The sequence below is a fragment of the Sabethes cyaneus genome, chromosome 3 (assembly GCF_943734655.1).
Source record: "Sabethes cyaneus chromosome 3, idSabCyanKW18_F2, whole genome shotgun sequence".
NCBI classification, from domain to species: Eukaryota; Metazoa; Arthropoda; class Insecta; order Diptera; family Culicidae; genus Sabethes; species Sabethes cyaneus.
The window spans coordinates 64,826,489-64,840,536 of record NC_071355.1 but is presented as its reverse complement, the minus strand read 5'-3'; the positions used below and the strand labels follow the sequence as shown (position 1 = coordinate 64,840,536).

The 14,048-nt window shown below is 40.6% G+C and overlaps 1 protein-coding gene across 2 annotated transcripts in view; it reads right to left on the bottom strand.

Annotated features, from left to right (window-relative positions):
• The window catches only part of LOC128742070 (uncharacterized), a 175,001-nt gene that overhangs the window by 24,957 nt on the left and 135,996 nt on the right, over positions 1 to 14,048 (bottom strand). Inside the window, exon 1 of one of the 2 annotated variants that reach the window (XM_053838269.1) lies at positions 2,427 to 3,043. The exons of the other annotated variant lie outside the window; for it this stretch is intronic. The gene's annotated coding sequence lies outside the window, so the exon portion shown is untranslated. Of the gene's footprint in view, positions 1 to 2,426; positions 3,044 to 14,048 lie in introns of those variants that run through there. 2 annotated transcript variants of the gene reach the window in all.

Genomic DNA, 14,048 nt, shown 5'->3' with positions numbered 1-14,048 from the left:
AATCATCCCTCTTGAGAGTATAATACCGCTTTTAGAGCTTCCAAAGTGCGAGCACGGAATCTCATTATTCAATTTCGCGCATCCAGCTCTCAGGCTCAGGTTCGGCTCAGCGAGTGCTGTATATGGCTTAGAGTATTATATAAATGATGATGACCCGCCTACGCCGGGGCCTCAATCCACGAGAGGAACGACACAGGGCCCATTTATGGTGACGACGTGACTCCCCGAGGGTTTTCCGCTAGGCTAGGCTTCGGCTTGGCACTAATTAGCGGTCCTTCACTCCTCTTCTGGAGGGTACAATTTCGACAGTGGTTCTTCTCCAATCAATCGGATAGATTTGCTGCCAAAATGTTGACCGAACACTTCAGAAGTCGGCTGACGAGAGTATATATGGCCCATTAGGCTAGTGAAAAGGCCGTGACGGCCATTGTTAGCAGTTGTAATATCCTATTTACATAAAGGTCAAAATGTTGTTTTGTATTTTGGTCAATTTCAGCTCGTGGTCGGAGACATCTATCCGACGGGTATGACGCAGGAATCTCAATTTTGTTACATTAACTTTTGTCGATTGTCAACACAAGTGCTTGCAAATCATAGCTTAAGTTCGGTTCGGTCTCTTCTTTGTAATTTATCTACGTAAAAATTTATTCGTTTCAACGTTAGACGAACGAATATCAAATGACTATGATGTTAAACGCTGTTGAGCAATATTTCAAAGTTCTTTTAGTTTGCTCTAAATCACCGACGGACAGATTCCTCCTCTCTCCTGTCCAAGTAAGAGAATGAATACGAATCATTTCGTAGCGCCAACCACTTGCCACTGGTGGAAAGTGGCATAAACAGTCGACTTTTCGCTAATCCGGCCGCCGGTGCCGCTGCCGTCCAAGAACCGCAGCAGGAGCAGCGGCAGAAGCATTGATTAGAATAACACACTTTCCACCAAGCTGTCCGTACACCCGGTCCGCACTATAGGAGGAGAAGAGCTCCTGAATCATGTTGTAAAAATAAACATATTAACAGTTTGTTTTTCGCCCCAGTGTCCCCCCTTCTTCTTCCCCGAGGCTCACCGCTGCTGTTGCGGTTTTCGTCCGTCCATTTACTTAAGCCAATCGGTCTACCATGTGTGTGCTGTATGCTACATCGCCGGAGCGGACATCGGTTTTGTTTATTTTGGAGGAAAATCATTCCTTCGAAAGTTGCCACAGCGAAACCGGGCACAGGGAAAATTGTTCTTCCCGCCACGCCACGCCACGCCATGCCGCCGATGCGGCAAAGCGGGGACAGTCTCTCCCGCCGGCATGCGAGGAAAACCAAGCTTCGCCTGTTCGGGAAACACTTGTTATGATCGTTAGAGGTTATTTATGTACTGACGAATGTTGAGATGTTCAAGAATAGTTCGGAACGTCTCTTGCCTTCGTGAAATCATAGTAATGGCGGAAACAGCAGATGGTAGAATTTTTTTTGCACCAGAAACAAAGTGAGTTGCAAAATGCTGGTGCAAAATCAACTGGTGGTCATCCCTCTGGAGAGCTGTCACATGACCCCGGCGTGAACAAGACAAAAACGCTTCTTAGCTTTCCTATTTTCCGTCGGCAACAAACAGAAACGATGCCGCGCACCATGTTTTGTTTGCAAATTATTTTTAGAAGTAATTTTCATAAATAACATGACCATTAAGCGAGCAGTGATTAGTTGTTTCCATGAGTTCGCAACGATATTCACCACTGAGCTCATGAGTATGGCATGATTAGATAACGGACTCGCAACTCGCAGGAGGGTGGCTGGCAAATGGCGACGAAGGAGCGCCAATGACGTCAGTGGGAAAATAGCATACACATTTATGAATGAAGCTATCCGCGCTATCGATCGATCCCGGGATAGTACCAACACCGAGAGAATACAACTTTCTCACAAAAGAAAAACACTGCTGTTCGTTGGTGTTTCGAGGAAAAATCGATAAAAGCTTCTTATCGCGAGTGCTCACACATACACTGGCAACGGACGCAGCCAGCAGTGCGAAGAATTTATGTAACTGCGAAATCCTATGTAGCCACTGTACGAACACTGATTGCGCAGAACGGTCTGCCAGTGACCTTGGGAGCCCGGCTCGGATGATTTGGGGGTGGCAGGAGCTCTGCTTCGTGCTGCCGTCGGATTGCGTTCGGTGTTTCATTCACAAATCGGATTTCATTCATGAAATTGGCAGGCAAAAAAACCCGGTTGCCATGGACTTGACTTCCAGTCAGCCGACAGCGATCACAGCCACCCACGGCCTAGAGTAGCGGCAGCTGAGGGCCGGTCAGGTCGTGGGCGGACGCTTTGCTCCACCGCAGCAGAAATCGATAATTTTCCTGTTCCGCTAGCTACTTCATTCAGAAATCAAATTCTAACCCTAACACGTACTAAGGCTATCGAAAAATCTTTACCTGGAGACTGAGTTTTGAGAAGAAAAGTGGCCCTTTGCGGTACCGGCGACTGTTTGCTAGTTTTTTCTCAAAACAGTTTGTTTTTCGCAGATTTTCACCAACACGCCCCAAGATTAGCCACGTCCATAACACTGACAGGAATCGGTTCTTTCGTCGGACCAATCACACAGGAGGATAATTGTTAATGGTTCACAACCTTCTTGATGAGGTCCACTCTTTCACTTTTCCTTATATTGTACCCTGCTGGATGATCACTTTAATTTCTTGCACGCCCACTTGCCTTTAGTGTTGTCACCTTTTTTTGTTCACAGACACCACTTTGTCAATTTATTCAGCGTTTTCTGTACACTTTCCTTTGTTCGTTGATTCTGCAACTTTTTTGCTTTGCAGTTGAGTAACACCGCCCACTTTTTTCTTAAACGTATAGTTGCTTCTGCTTGATTTTTACCAGCGGTAAAATCGCTTGCTAGTTTTCCACCGCTCTTAGCGAACCAGTGTAGCTGCTATTTCCACTGGGATAATAAACTTTTCCACTTTTCCTTTCCAACTAACTAAAGGAATTTTCCTTGAGTTTCCCTTTCTCTCACTCAATTGTAAGACCGTCGCTCGCAGTAGCGAGATAACATGTTAACGTCAGGAATTACCGAATACTACTGAAACGCGCCGCGATGCTACGTTCAGTTTTATGAATGAAATGAATGAAATGGAAGCAAAAGTCACAATTCCTGATGCTTTCCCGTTAATGGCAATCCGCGCGAGCGGCCAGAGAGTTCGCTCTCCCGAAAGCCAACTCTGACGACACATCGCACACGCTAGTGTGCGCGATCGTCAGCCTCCTTGCACACCCCGTTCGTCGTGCAACAGCAGCACAGACCAATCAATAACGCGCATTTCTCCCCTGCTTTTCGCGCAAATGGGAGGCTACCAATGGGGTTGCATTCGATGAATGAACTCACATCCCCACCACCGGACGGCAGTAACATCACCACTACACAGTCGCTCCGGTTCGCGTGAGCGCGAGAAACCGACGCTTCTCACGCGCATTCGTTCATTCTCTCCGTCGCCTGCATTGAGCCCTGTTGATCGCGACCTCCTACGCAATCACAGCAAGCGCGCGACCGCGGCGCGGCGTACGCGAGTCGCGAGCAAACGGCTGATTTACTAACACATTGCCGTCCGCCTTACGGATGAACCGCGCCCCTGCCGACGCCGTTGCCGGAGCAGAAAACCGCACCGCGTGCGCCTCGTCGGACCTCGCGGGACCATCATCATAGTAATGACGTTTGGCACGCGTCTCTTTTCGTTTTAATTTTCGCCCCTCCTTCGTCCAACCACTTGTTCTTTGTTGGGTGTTAGCTGGCTAGCGCTAGCAAGCGATCCATCAGACTCCTCGATTTATTCCACCAGCAGCGAACTGGTTGCTGGTTACCAAAGTTGGTACTGGTGGTGGTGGTGGCCGGCTTTCATGGCTCGTTGACGCGCGCGGCTTCTTGTTTCTTGGATTCACTCCATTTCAATTCGAGTACAAAACTTTCGGCGAAGAAAGTCGCCGTTGTCTGGCTGGCCAACCCCCGAAAAATAGTGTTTAGTCCGCCTTAAGGAAATTATACGATTATAACTTCTACAATCTACAAATTAACTTATTTCTAGTTGCAAATAATTCCATTTCATGGAAAAAAAAAATTTCTTACTAGAAGACATGTTTTACAATGCTATGTTCTAATATGCCCATGGTGATAGATGTTACTAGAACTGATTGCACGGAAATGGCAACATCTTGGTTGTTTTTCGATAGGTTCTCATTATCTAATTTTTAATTGACTGTTAGTCGATTCTGAAGTCTGCAGACTGCCTTCGCTTTTGGAGCTCCTGAGCCGCATACGATTTTTTTGTTTGTTGTTTTAAAAATCAGGCAAGCTGTGATTTATAAGGAAAATACGCGGTGCGCAGAATTAGGTGTCATTTTTATTTTTGCCGTTTTGCTGGTTTTAAGTTTTAAGGTTTATAAGTTTTCTTGTGCGCATCTGAAGCTTATAAAACCAATAACTGGAACAGTTGAAATTGTTGTTAGATCGTACAAAAAAGAAAAATGGAAAACGGGTATTGAATAACTGGACTTAACTGGATAATTCATTTTACACTTGACGGGGATCCATTAAGCATGCCACTCATCAGTAAAATCAATTTCGTAGCAAACATTGTTCACTTTACTGAATCGTATGCAGCCTGGAAGTCCATACACAGATGGTGGGTCACTAAGTTGATTTCTCAGAATTTATAAAGAATCTCTAGCAAGGCGAATGCGTGTGGTTTATTGTGGAATGTTGGGTGATTTATGTGTTTTGGACAGGCGTTACGCGTACGCTATATTGGGCGTTTCCATTTAGTTTTGCCGTCCAAAATACATAAATCATCCTAGTGTTAGCTAACTGAGGAATCGACCTCAACCAGTGTAGAGTTTTGCAGGAGGATTAGATTTTTAAATTGAGGAGGATTGTACCATGATAATTGCAGCATTCTAGTCGGTAACCTTTCTTGAGATTATGCATGCGAGAGCTTGCAGCCAGTTTATCGATAGTTCCACCACGGACCATACTACCCTACTAGCACAGTTGTAACAAAGCACTTGTGGCAGCTGATTTATGACTAATTTCAGTCAATAATAAGTTCCTGCAACCGTAAGTGCAAAAAGTGTGCTGCTTGGGTAGTGGTATGACTTAAAGGGTTGTACAATACAGCCGTATGTTCCCGATTTGCAATTGTTCGGCCGTCCTTTGCATCTACTTTACCCCTTTTCATCTCTCTCGTTGCCTTTTGCTCCGTGTTCAAAATCGAAGGATCCACAGTTTGTCTATCATCCTCAATACCTATCCTGTTCCTATCGACGATTCCGTTCAAAAGCACATTGAAACGCCTGGTTACCTCTAATCTGTCAGTTATCAGGATCCCCTCCTGATTTTTTGTTGAATTGTTGTATGGAAGCTTGTAAGCTCGTGCCTAAAAAAGGAACTTTCCGCCTTCACACAACAACGTTCACGAAATTTATCTCACCAAATAAATAGTTTATCTCTTTTCAAATAAATAGTCCGATTTCATTTCCTTTCCATTTTTATTGACTTTTGTGCTGATGTTGGTCAGGTCGAAATCCGTGTTTAGAATGAAGTTCTAAGTACTCTGAAGCCATCCTCTGTCGAATTGATATTGACGTGGATTCAGTCAATATTGCTGATATTATTTATACTAAGTACGAAAAGCAGTACTTATTGTTTACCACCACCACAATTTCCCCTGGAAAGTCGTTACTAGCATCTAAGAGACTGGTTCTCGTGCAGTCAACTCACATAAACTTCTTATTTTTTTCTGGTGATATAATTATAAATAAAAGAAGAATAAAACAAAATTAGGTATTAGACTACCTAATATAACGGGCGGCGTTAGTTTAGTTAGTAAAATATTCGGGTAATAATCGAAAGAATGTGGGTTTGAACCTGTCACGACCCTGATTAATTCTTGTTTATATCGAAATTTTCCAGTTCATCTAATTAATCATCACTTCCTCCCTTTTCAAAACAGTTGCATACGTGTTTCCGTGTTAGATCCTTCCGAATCCTAATGAGAGTGTTCCCCAGTTAGTACTCATTATTTTATCATCAATCTTCATCATTTTCCACTTTTCTCCTTTTCCGCATTGTCAATTGTCAAATAGAAAATATTGAAAATATTGGTCGAAAAAAAAAACTCCTCTCTCATTACAATTATGTCCAATTGCACTTTTCTCAAGCTTTTTACTCATTAATTCCGACAACGAATGGGCCGCTTCCAGATGCACCATCAATGTTGATTTTGGTTCCTTTGTAAAAGATTTTTCTTTGTATTAGCGGTAAAAGACCTTTGATTCATTCCTTCTCCTTCCAATCGACCACGTGGTGATAGTTTGCCGTAAAATGATGATGCGCATTATTGCACTGGAGATAGCGATAAAACCAGAGGTTGGATTTGGCACAGGCATGTAAACTCCCCGAACGCCAGTAACGGTGATTCCAGATCTAGGGATTTTTCCCAAGTAATAAGTTCAGTTTCAAGGTGCACTTGAAGAGGTTTTCAGAACTTCAGAACTCTTTAAAACCGAACGTAAAACTTTTCATTTTACAAAACTCGGATAATACGGCCATAAAACTCTTATAAAACTATAGAGGTTAACACTAAACAAGGTTCTAAAGAATAGTTTTCGAAGAAAGGTCCTCTTAAAACGTTAAATTTTTGTTGATATTTACTTATAAGGCTTGTTCGCGACAAAATCTGGACACCTCAATTTTGCAATAAAACAAATTTACCAGAAGTTGAATCCATGAAACAATTTTATATTATTTATGTGTGTATCGTTAATAATTATCAAACAAATCAACATTACTTATTTGGTCTGCATGAAAAATTGGCGAACTTTGGAGTTTACATGACTTGAGGATCAGTGCAGACTTGTTGGCAACCAATTTAGCTGCGTTGTCCAAGATTTTCGAAATTTATCTATAGTTGTTGTTTGTTGTTTGTGCTGGGACAGCTTTCTCTTCACCAAAGCCCAATACCGCTCGATGGGGCGTAACTCTGGACAGTTAGATGGATTCGCCTCCTTCGGTACAATATGGACTCCATTAGCATCATACCATTCCAAAGCATCGTTGGCGTAGTGAAAGGATGCATACTACCCTACTAGCACAGTTGTAACAAAGCAGTTGTGGCAGCTGATTTATGACTAATTTCAGTCAATAATAAGTTCCTGCAACCGTAAGTGCAAAAAGTGTGCTGCTTGGGTAGTGGTATGACTTAAAGGGTTGTACAATACAGCCGTATGTTCCCGATTTGCAATTGTTCGGCCGTCCTTTGCATCTACTTTACCCCTTTTCATCTCTCTCGTTGCCTTTTGCTCCGTGTTCAAAATCGAAGGATCCACAGTTTGTCTATCATCCTCAATACCTATCCTGTTCCTATCGACGATTCCGTTCAAAAGCACATTGAAACGCCTGGTTACCTCTAATCTGTCAGTTATCAGGATCCCCTCCTGATTTTTTGTTGAATTGTTGTATGGAAGCTTGTAAGCTCGTGCCTAAAAAAGGAACTTTCCGCCTTCACACAACAACGTTCACGAAATTTATCTCACCAAATAAATAGTTTATCTCTTTTCAAATAAATAGTCCGATTTCATTTCCTTTCCATTTTTATTGACTTTTGTGCTGATGTTGGTCAGGTCGAAATCCGTGTTTAGAATGAAGTTCTAAGTACTCTGAAGCCATCCTCTGTCGAATTGATATTGACGTGGATTCAGTCAATATTGCTGATATTATTTATACTAAGTACGAAAAGCAGTACTTATTGTTTACCACCACCACAATTTCCCCTGGAAAGTCGTTACTAGCATCTAAGAGACTGGTTCTCGTGCAGTCAACTCACATAAACTTCTTATTTTTTTCTGGTGATATAATTATAAATAAAAGAAGAATAAAACAAAATTAGGTATTAGACTACCTAATATAACGGGCGGCGTTAGTTTAGTTAGTAAAATATTCGGGTAATAATCGAAAGAATGTGGGTTTGAACCTGTCACGACCCTGATTAATTCTTGTTTATATCGAAATTTTCCAGTTCATCTAATTAATCATCACTTCCTCCCTTTTCAAAACAGTTGCATACGTGTTTCCGTGTTAGATCCTTCCGAATCCTAATGAGAGTGTTCCCCAGTTAGTACTCATTATTTTATCATCAATCTTCATCATTTTCCACTTTTCTCCTTTTCCGCATTGTCAATTGTCAAATAGAAAATATTGAAAATATTGGTCGAAAAAAAAAACTCCTCTCTCATTACAATTATGTCCAATTGCACTTTTCTCAAGCTTTTTACTCATTAATTCCGACAACGAATGGGCCGCTTCCAGATGCACCATCAATGTTGATTTTGGTTCCTTTGTAAAAGATTTTTCTTTGTATTAGCGGTAAAAGACCTTTGATTCATTCCTTCTCCTTCCAATCGACCACGTGGTGATAGTTTGCCGTAAAATGATGATGCGCATTATTGCACTGGAGATAGCGATAAAACCAGAGGTTGGATTTGGCACAGGCATGTAAACTCCCCGAACGCCAGTAACGGTGATTCCAGATCTAGGGATTTTTCCCAAGTAATAAGTTCAGTTTCAAGGTGCACTTGAAGAGGTTTTCAGAACTTCAGAACTCTTTAAAACCGAACGTAAAACTTTTCATTTTACAAAACTCGGATAATACGGCCATAAAACTCTTATAAAACTATAGAGGTTAACACTAAACAAGGTTCTAAAGAATAGTTTTCGAAGAAAGGTCCTCTTAAAACGTTAAATTTTTGTTGATATTTACTTATAAGGCTTGTTCGCGACAAAATCTGGACACCTCAATTTTGCAATAAAACAAATTTACCAGAAGTTGAATCCATGAAACAATTTTATATTATTTATGTGTGTATCGTTAATAATTATCAAACAAATCAACATTACTTATTTGGTCTGCATGAAAAATTGGCGAACTTTGGAGTTTACATGACTTGAGGATCAGTGCAGACTTGTTGGCAACCAATTTAGCTGCGTTGTCCAAGATTTTCGAAATTTATCTATAGTTGTTGTTTGTTGTTTGTGCTGGGACAGCTTTCTCTTCACCAAAGCCCAATACCGCTCGATGGGGCGTAACTCTGGACAGTTAGATGGATTCGCCTCCTTCGGTACAATATGGACTCCATTAGCATCATACCATTCCAAAGCATCGTTGGCGTAGTGAAAGGATGCTAAATCAGGCCAAAACAGCGAGGGTACATCATGGCTGTGTAGGAACGGTAACAATCGTTTCTGCAGGCATTCTTCACGGTATATTTCCTAGTTAACTGTTCCCGTAGTGATGTAACTTTTGCTTGCTCGATCACAGCTGCATATGGCCTGCCATACTAAATATTTTTTGGGGAACTTGGCTTTCTTCTTTGTCCTAAAATGCTCTGCAACGCCATTCCGTTTCATGGCAGTGTAAAAAGACATACCACGAAGCTGTTTAAAGTCTTCTAGGACATACGTTTCATCGTCCATTAAGCGATAAAGCTTATGAGCGCGTGCTGTGGCCGTTGTATTTTGCTTATCATTACGGTTTGGCACAGTCCTCACCTTGAAAAACTTTATGCCTTGTCGTTGCTTAGAAGTGTGCACGAATGTTGGCGACATTTTTGTTTTACGAGCAATGGTACGTACAGAAAGATCTGGTCTCCTCCACAAAATTTGTTTTACCTTCGCATCCTTGGGGTGGTTCCTCAGATCCGTTTTTGTTCCACTTCCCTTCTTCCTAGCTGTTGTCAAGCGAATATCGAACGATTTTAAAACACTGTGAACAGTGCTTGGAGGAAATCCAAGCTTTTTGGCAAGTTTTCTTACCGAGAGATCCGGATTTTCATTGCGACCGCACACAATTGCTTTTCGCACCTGCTCTTCTTTCGACGCCATTTTACGCTGAGCGCTTGTAATATAAACAAGTGTTATATTTTCAAAAAGAACAGACATACGTCTACCACTCTGCAAAATAGTTCACTCATTGTTAATGTATTTCCGAAGCTGTGTGTGTTTAGGGGTGTCCAAATTTTGTCGCGAACAAGCCTTATATGGTGATAGTGCTTTCAACAGCTCATTTATTAGACTTCCGAGTTGGATTTTTGGTAGCGTTGATTGTTTGACGCCTCACTAGAAGCGCGCCATCGCCCTATAATTTTCCCCATAGCCGCTTCAATGGAGCAAAAACTATGGAGCGACTATTGCTAGCTTATGATAATTCCGCATCATTTTTTCAACCTAGAAGAAATAAACAAATATAACTGTGCAATATGGCTGTTAACGAAATATTGAGCACTTTGGGATTTTCTCAAAAAACCAATTGATTCCGATTTGAAATTTACACAACAATTTCCAGAATATGACAAGAAAAGTTTTTGAATATAAATTGAGATATTACCGTTATCTGGAATAGCGTGAACAATGTTTACACAGAAGAAGTTCCAGTAGCTGATGATTACCTCCGTGCGACTTTCAGAGTTCTTTTTGTTTTGACAAACAGCGGCGGTAGATTTTTAAAACTAATTTACGCCTAGAGATAGGTTAAATGTTGTTTAATAAAATGACATGAATGTGGTATGACATCTATCAGGCTTTCTGTTGAAATTAATTATAAAAAGTTAAAGTGCCCAAAGTAGCCCCGCATTTCAAAAGAAGCCCCGCACGACGGTATGGTAGTTTTTCGACTTAAAAATAGATTTTTTTTATTTCGAATGACTGACTTTTTTTCGGTTGGTTTCCGTGGGTCTGGGGAAAAAGTTGGGCTCGAATTTGGTTATAATTGGCTTCGCAGATCTTCCAGCCTAGGTAAAGAGAAACGTTCTACAAACTTAGTAAGCGTTGCATCAATGACCCTCCCTTACCTAATTTGGATACTATGAACACCTACTTTCTTCTACCGTTCCCTCTGTCTAATGGAAAGACTAGCATTATAAAAAAATTAATTAATGCCTACTAGGCTAGTCAAGACAACAAAACAGAAGGTTGGTCTGTTTTAAGAAAATATATCACGAATTAAAACTACAACGCCAATTTTCTCGAAACCATTCGAACTCGTTTTAGATAACATAAATCAGTAATATAAATATCTCTAGAACAGCTCAAGCTATGTATTTACTTACTTTTTTTTGTTTTATCTAAATATATAAAAGTGAATGCGTTCTCCACCAAATTAGGCGTACCCATTCTTCAACGTAAAGAAATCTATACCTATAAAAATGGATTTCTGTCTGTCTGTCCGTATGTTCCTTATAGAATCGAAAACTACTGAACCGATCGGAGTGAAAATTTGCATATAGGGGTTTGTGGGACCAGGGAAGGTTCTTGTGATGGTTAGAGATCCCTCCCCCCACTAAGAGGGGGGGCTCCCATACAAATCTATACCTATGAAAATGGATTTCTGGTTGTCTGTCCGTATGTTCCTTATAGAATCGAAAACTACTGAACCGATCGGCGTGAAAATTTGCAGATAGGGGTTTTTGGGGCCAGGGAAGGTTCTTATGATGGTTAGAGGACCCTCCCCCTACTAAGAGGGGGGGGGGGCTTCCATACAAATGAAACACAAACTTCTGCATAACTCGAGAACTAATCGAGAAAATGGAAGAAAATTTGACATGTGGGTGTTTTTGGAGACAAGAATTTTTTCTGTGGTGAAATGAGACCCCGTCCCTTTTTAGAAGGGGAATCTCCCCTCTAAGAGGAGGGGCTTCCATACAAATGAAATACAAATTTCCTCATAACTCGTGAACTAATCAAGCAAATGGAACCAAATTTGACATGTGAATGTCTTTGGAGGCAAGAATTTTTCTATGGTGAATTAGGACCCCTCCCCACTTTAGGAGGGGGGCTCCTATACAAATGAAATACATATTTCCTCATATCTCGAGAACTAATCAATCAAATGGAACCATATTTGGCATGTGGGTGTTTTTGGAGCTATGAATTTTTTCTATGATGAATTAGGACTCCTTACCTTTTAGGAGGGGGGCTCCCATACAAACGAAATACAAATTTCCTCATAACTCTAGAACTAATCAAGCAAATGAAACCAAATTTAGCATGTGGGTGTTTTTATAGGCAATTTTTTTCTATGGTGAATTGAGACCCCTTCCCTCTTTAGGAGGGGAATTATATCCCCTCCCCCTTCAATAGAGGGTTGGGGGGCTTCTATGCAAATGAAATACAAAAATATCCACATAACTAGACAACTAAACAAGCAAATGGAACCAAATTTGGCATGTGGGGGGTTTTGGAGGCAAGATTTTTTTTATGATGGTTTGAGACCCCTCACCCCTGTGGTAGGGGGATAAGGACTCTCATACAAATAAAACAGAAATTTTTGCGTAACTCAAAAATTAATTGAACTCGAGAAATTTTAGACACTTTCATAAAATATTAGTCAATAACAAGACAACCAAAAAATATCAATAGTAACATTAGATGATTTAGCGCGAGACGGCCACAGGCCGCGAGCTGGCGACCTGTTGTCGGAAGCGCCGGCCACTGCGGGGACAGCCCCCCGTAGAGTTTACCTCTATCTAGGTTTATTTATTTTCCTAGATCCACTGACTTTTATTACTTTCCTTCAGTTAGTTCACCCCTGCGAAATGGTACTTTCTACGAAAAGATTTTCCGTGAAATGGTACATCCCGCGTAAGGTTTTTCGCGAAATGGTATTCTGCAAAACTCTATATTCCGCGTTATGGTCAACCGAGAATTGGTGTTCCGCAAAATGGTATTCGGCGAAATGGTTTGTAATGCTAATGTTTTAAATGCTATCCGCTTTATTTCATCAGACTAAGCAATGGGGGGAGTTGTTTTCTACTTTACTGTGAGGAAAATTTGTATATTAACCCTTTATAAGGCAGTGGCAACTATATTGCCACCAACAAAAAATATTTATTTTGCTTCTATAATTATATTGATATTATTATAGACGCAAAACAAATATTTTTCGTTGGTGGCAATATAATTGCCTCGGCCTTATAAAGGGTTAAAACACCCATGAACTCCCTAGAAACTTGTAAAACTCGAGATTGTGACAGGTCATCCGAGATTCACCATTTATGTACCACACAGTTTAATTTGTGGCAATACGAAGTTTGTCGGGTCAGCTAGTTATATACATAATTTTTTCTTCGGTAAAAATACCGGTGGTGAAACTACGTATTTTTCTTCAGTAAAGTTTGGCAATGGCACCCTGTGGGTGAATAAAGTTCATGTTCAGAGGAAATTTTTTTTTCAAGCGAAACGTATTTCAAGGACACCGAAGTCTTTCGCAAAACGACTAATTTTCACCAGGGCACGCCCAGTGTTACCATATTGTAATGTAATTTATCTTAAAAGGTACAGGTTTTTCCAATATTTTTGGTGCTCATTCCGTACAGAATAACAAATATAGATTTTAGATAAAAAAAAATTTTGTCATAAACTGCAAATTAGTGTCATAAACTCATTTTTTTCTCTTAGTGTTTTGCAGCTCAGTATTGTGATCGCTCAGTTAGGAAATTAAAAATCATTGTCAACGTCAGAAACGGATTTTTTCATACTATTTTATATGCTACCTTCAGATTTTTGAAAAAAAAAGTGAAAATGATAAAAGATTTTTATCGTTTACAGAACAGATGAATATGTAGCATTACTAGGTGTTTATTTTTAAATACCAAGATTTTTAGCAATTTTTAGCAACCAAGAATTTGCTTGGATTCTGGGTATGAAATGGGGAAGGCAAATGAGGAGTGTCCAATATAGCTCTAGCCATCCCAAGCCCCTACCTCTATTGAGTAACCAAGCTAGGAGCACACGGCCTTGCCAATAGGTAAGCCTAATATAACTTAGTTTAATTATTTTTATCCTTTTAGCTTATGAAGCATCTCCTGCTATATAGTAAAAACTTTGGCCAAAACGAGTTTCAATACTGCACATGGATACCAGAATGAAAAAATTAAATTAATTATTAGAAGCACTTATGGAACCTCAAAGGACGCAACTCTTTTCCATACGATGGACTGCTGGTGAGATG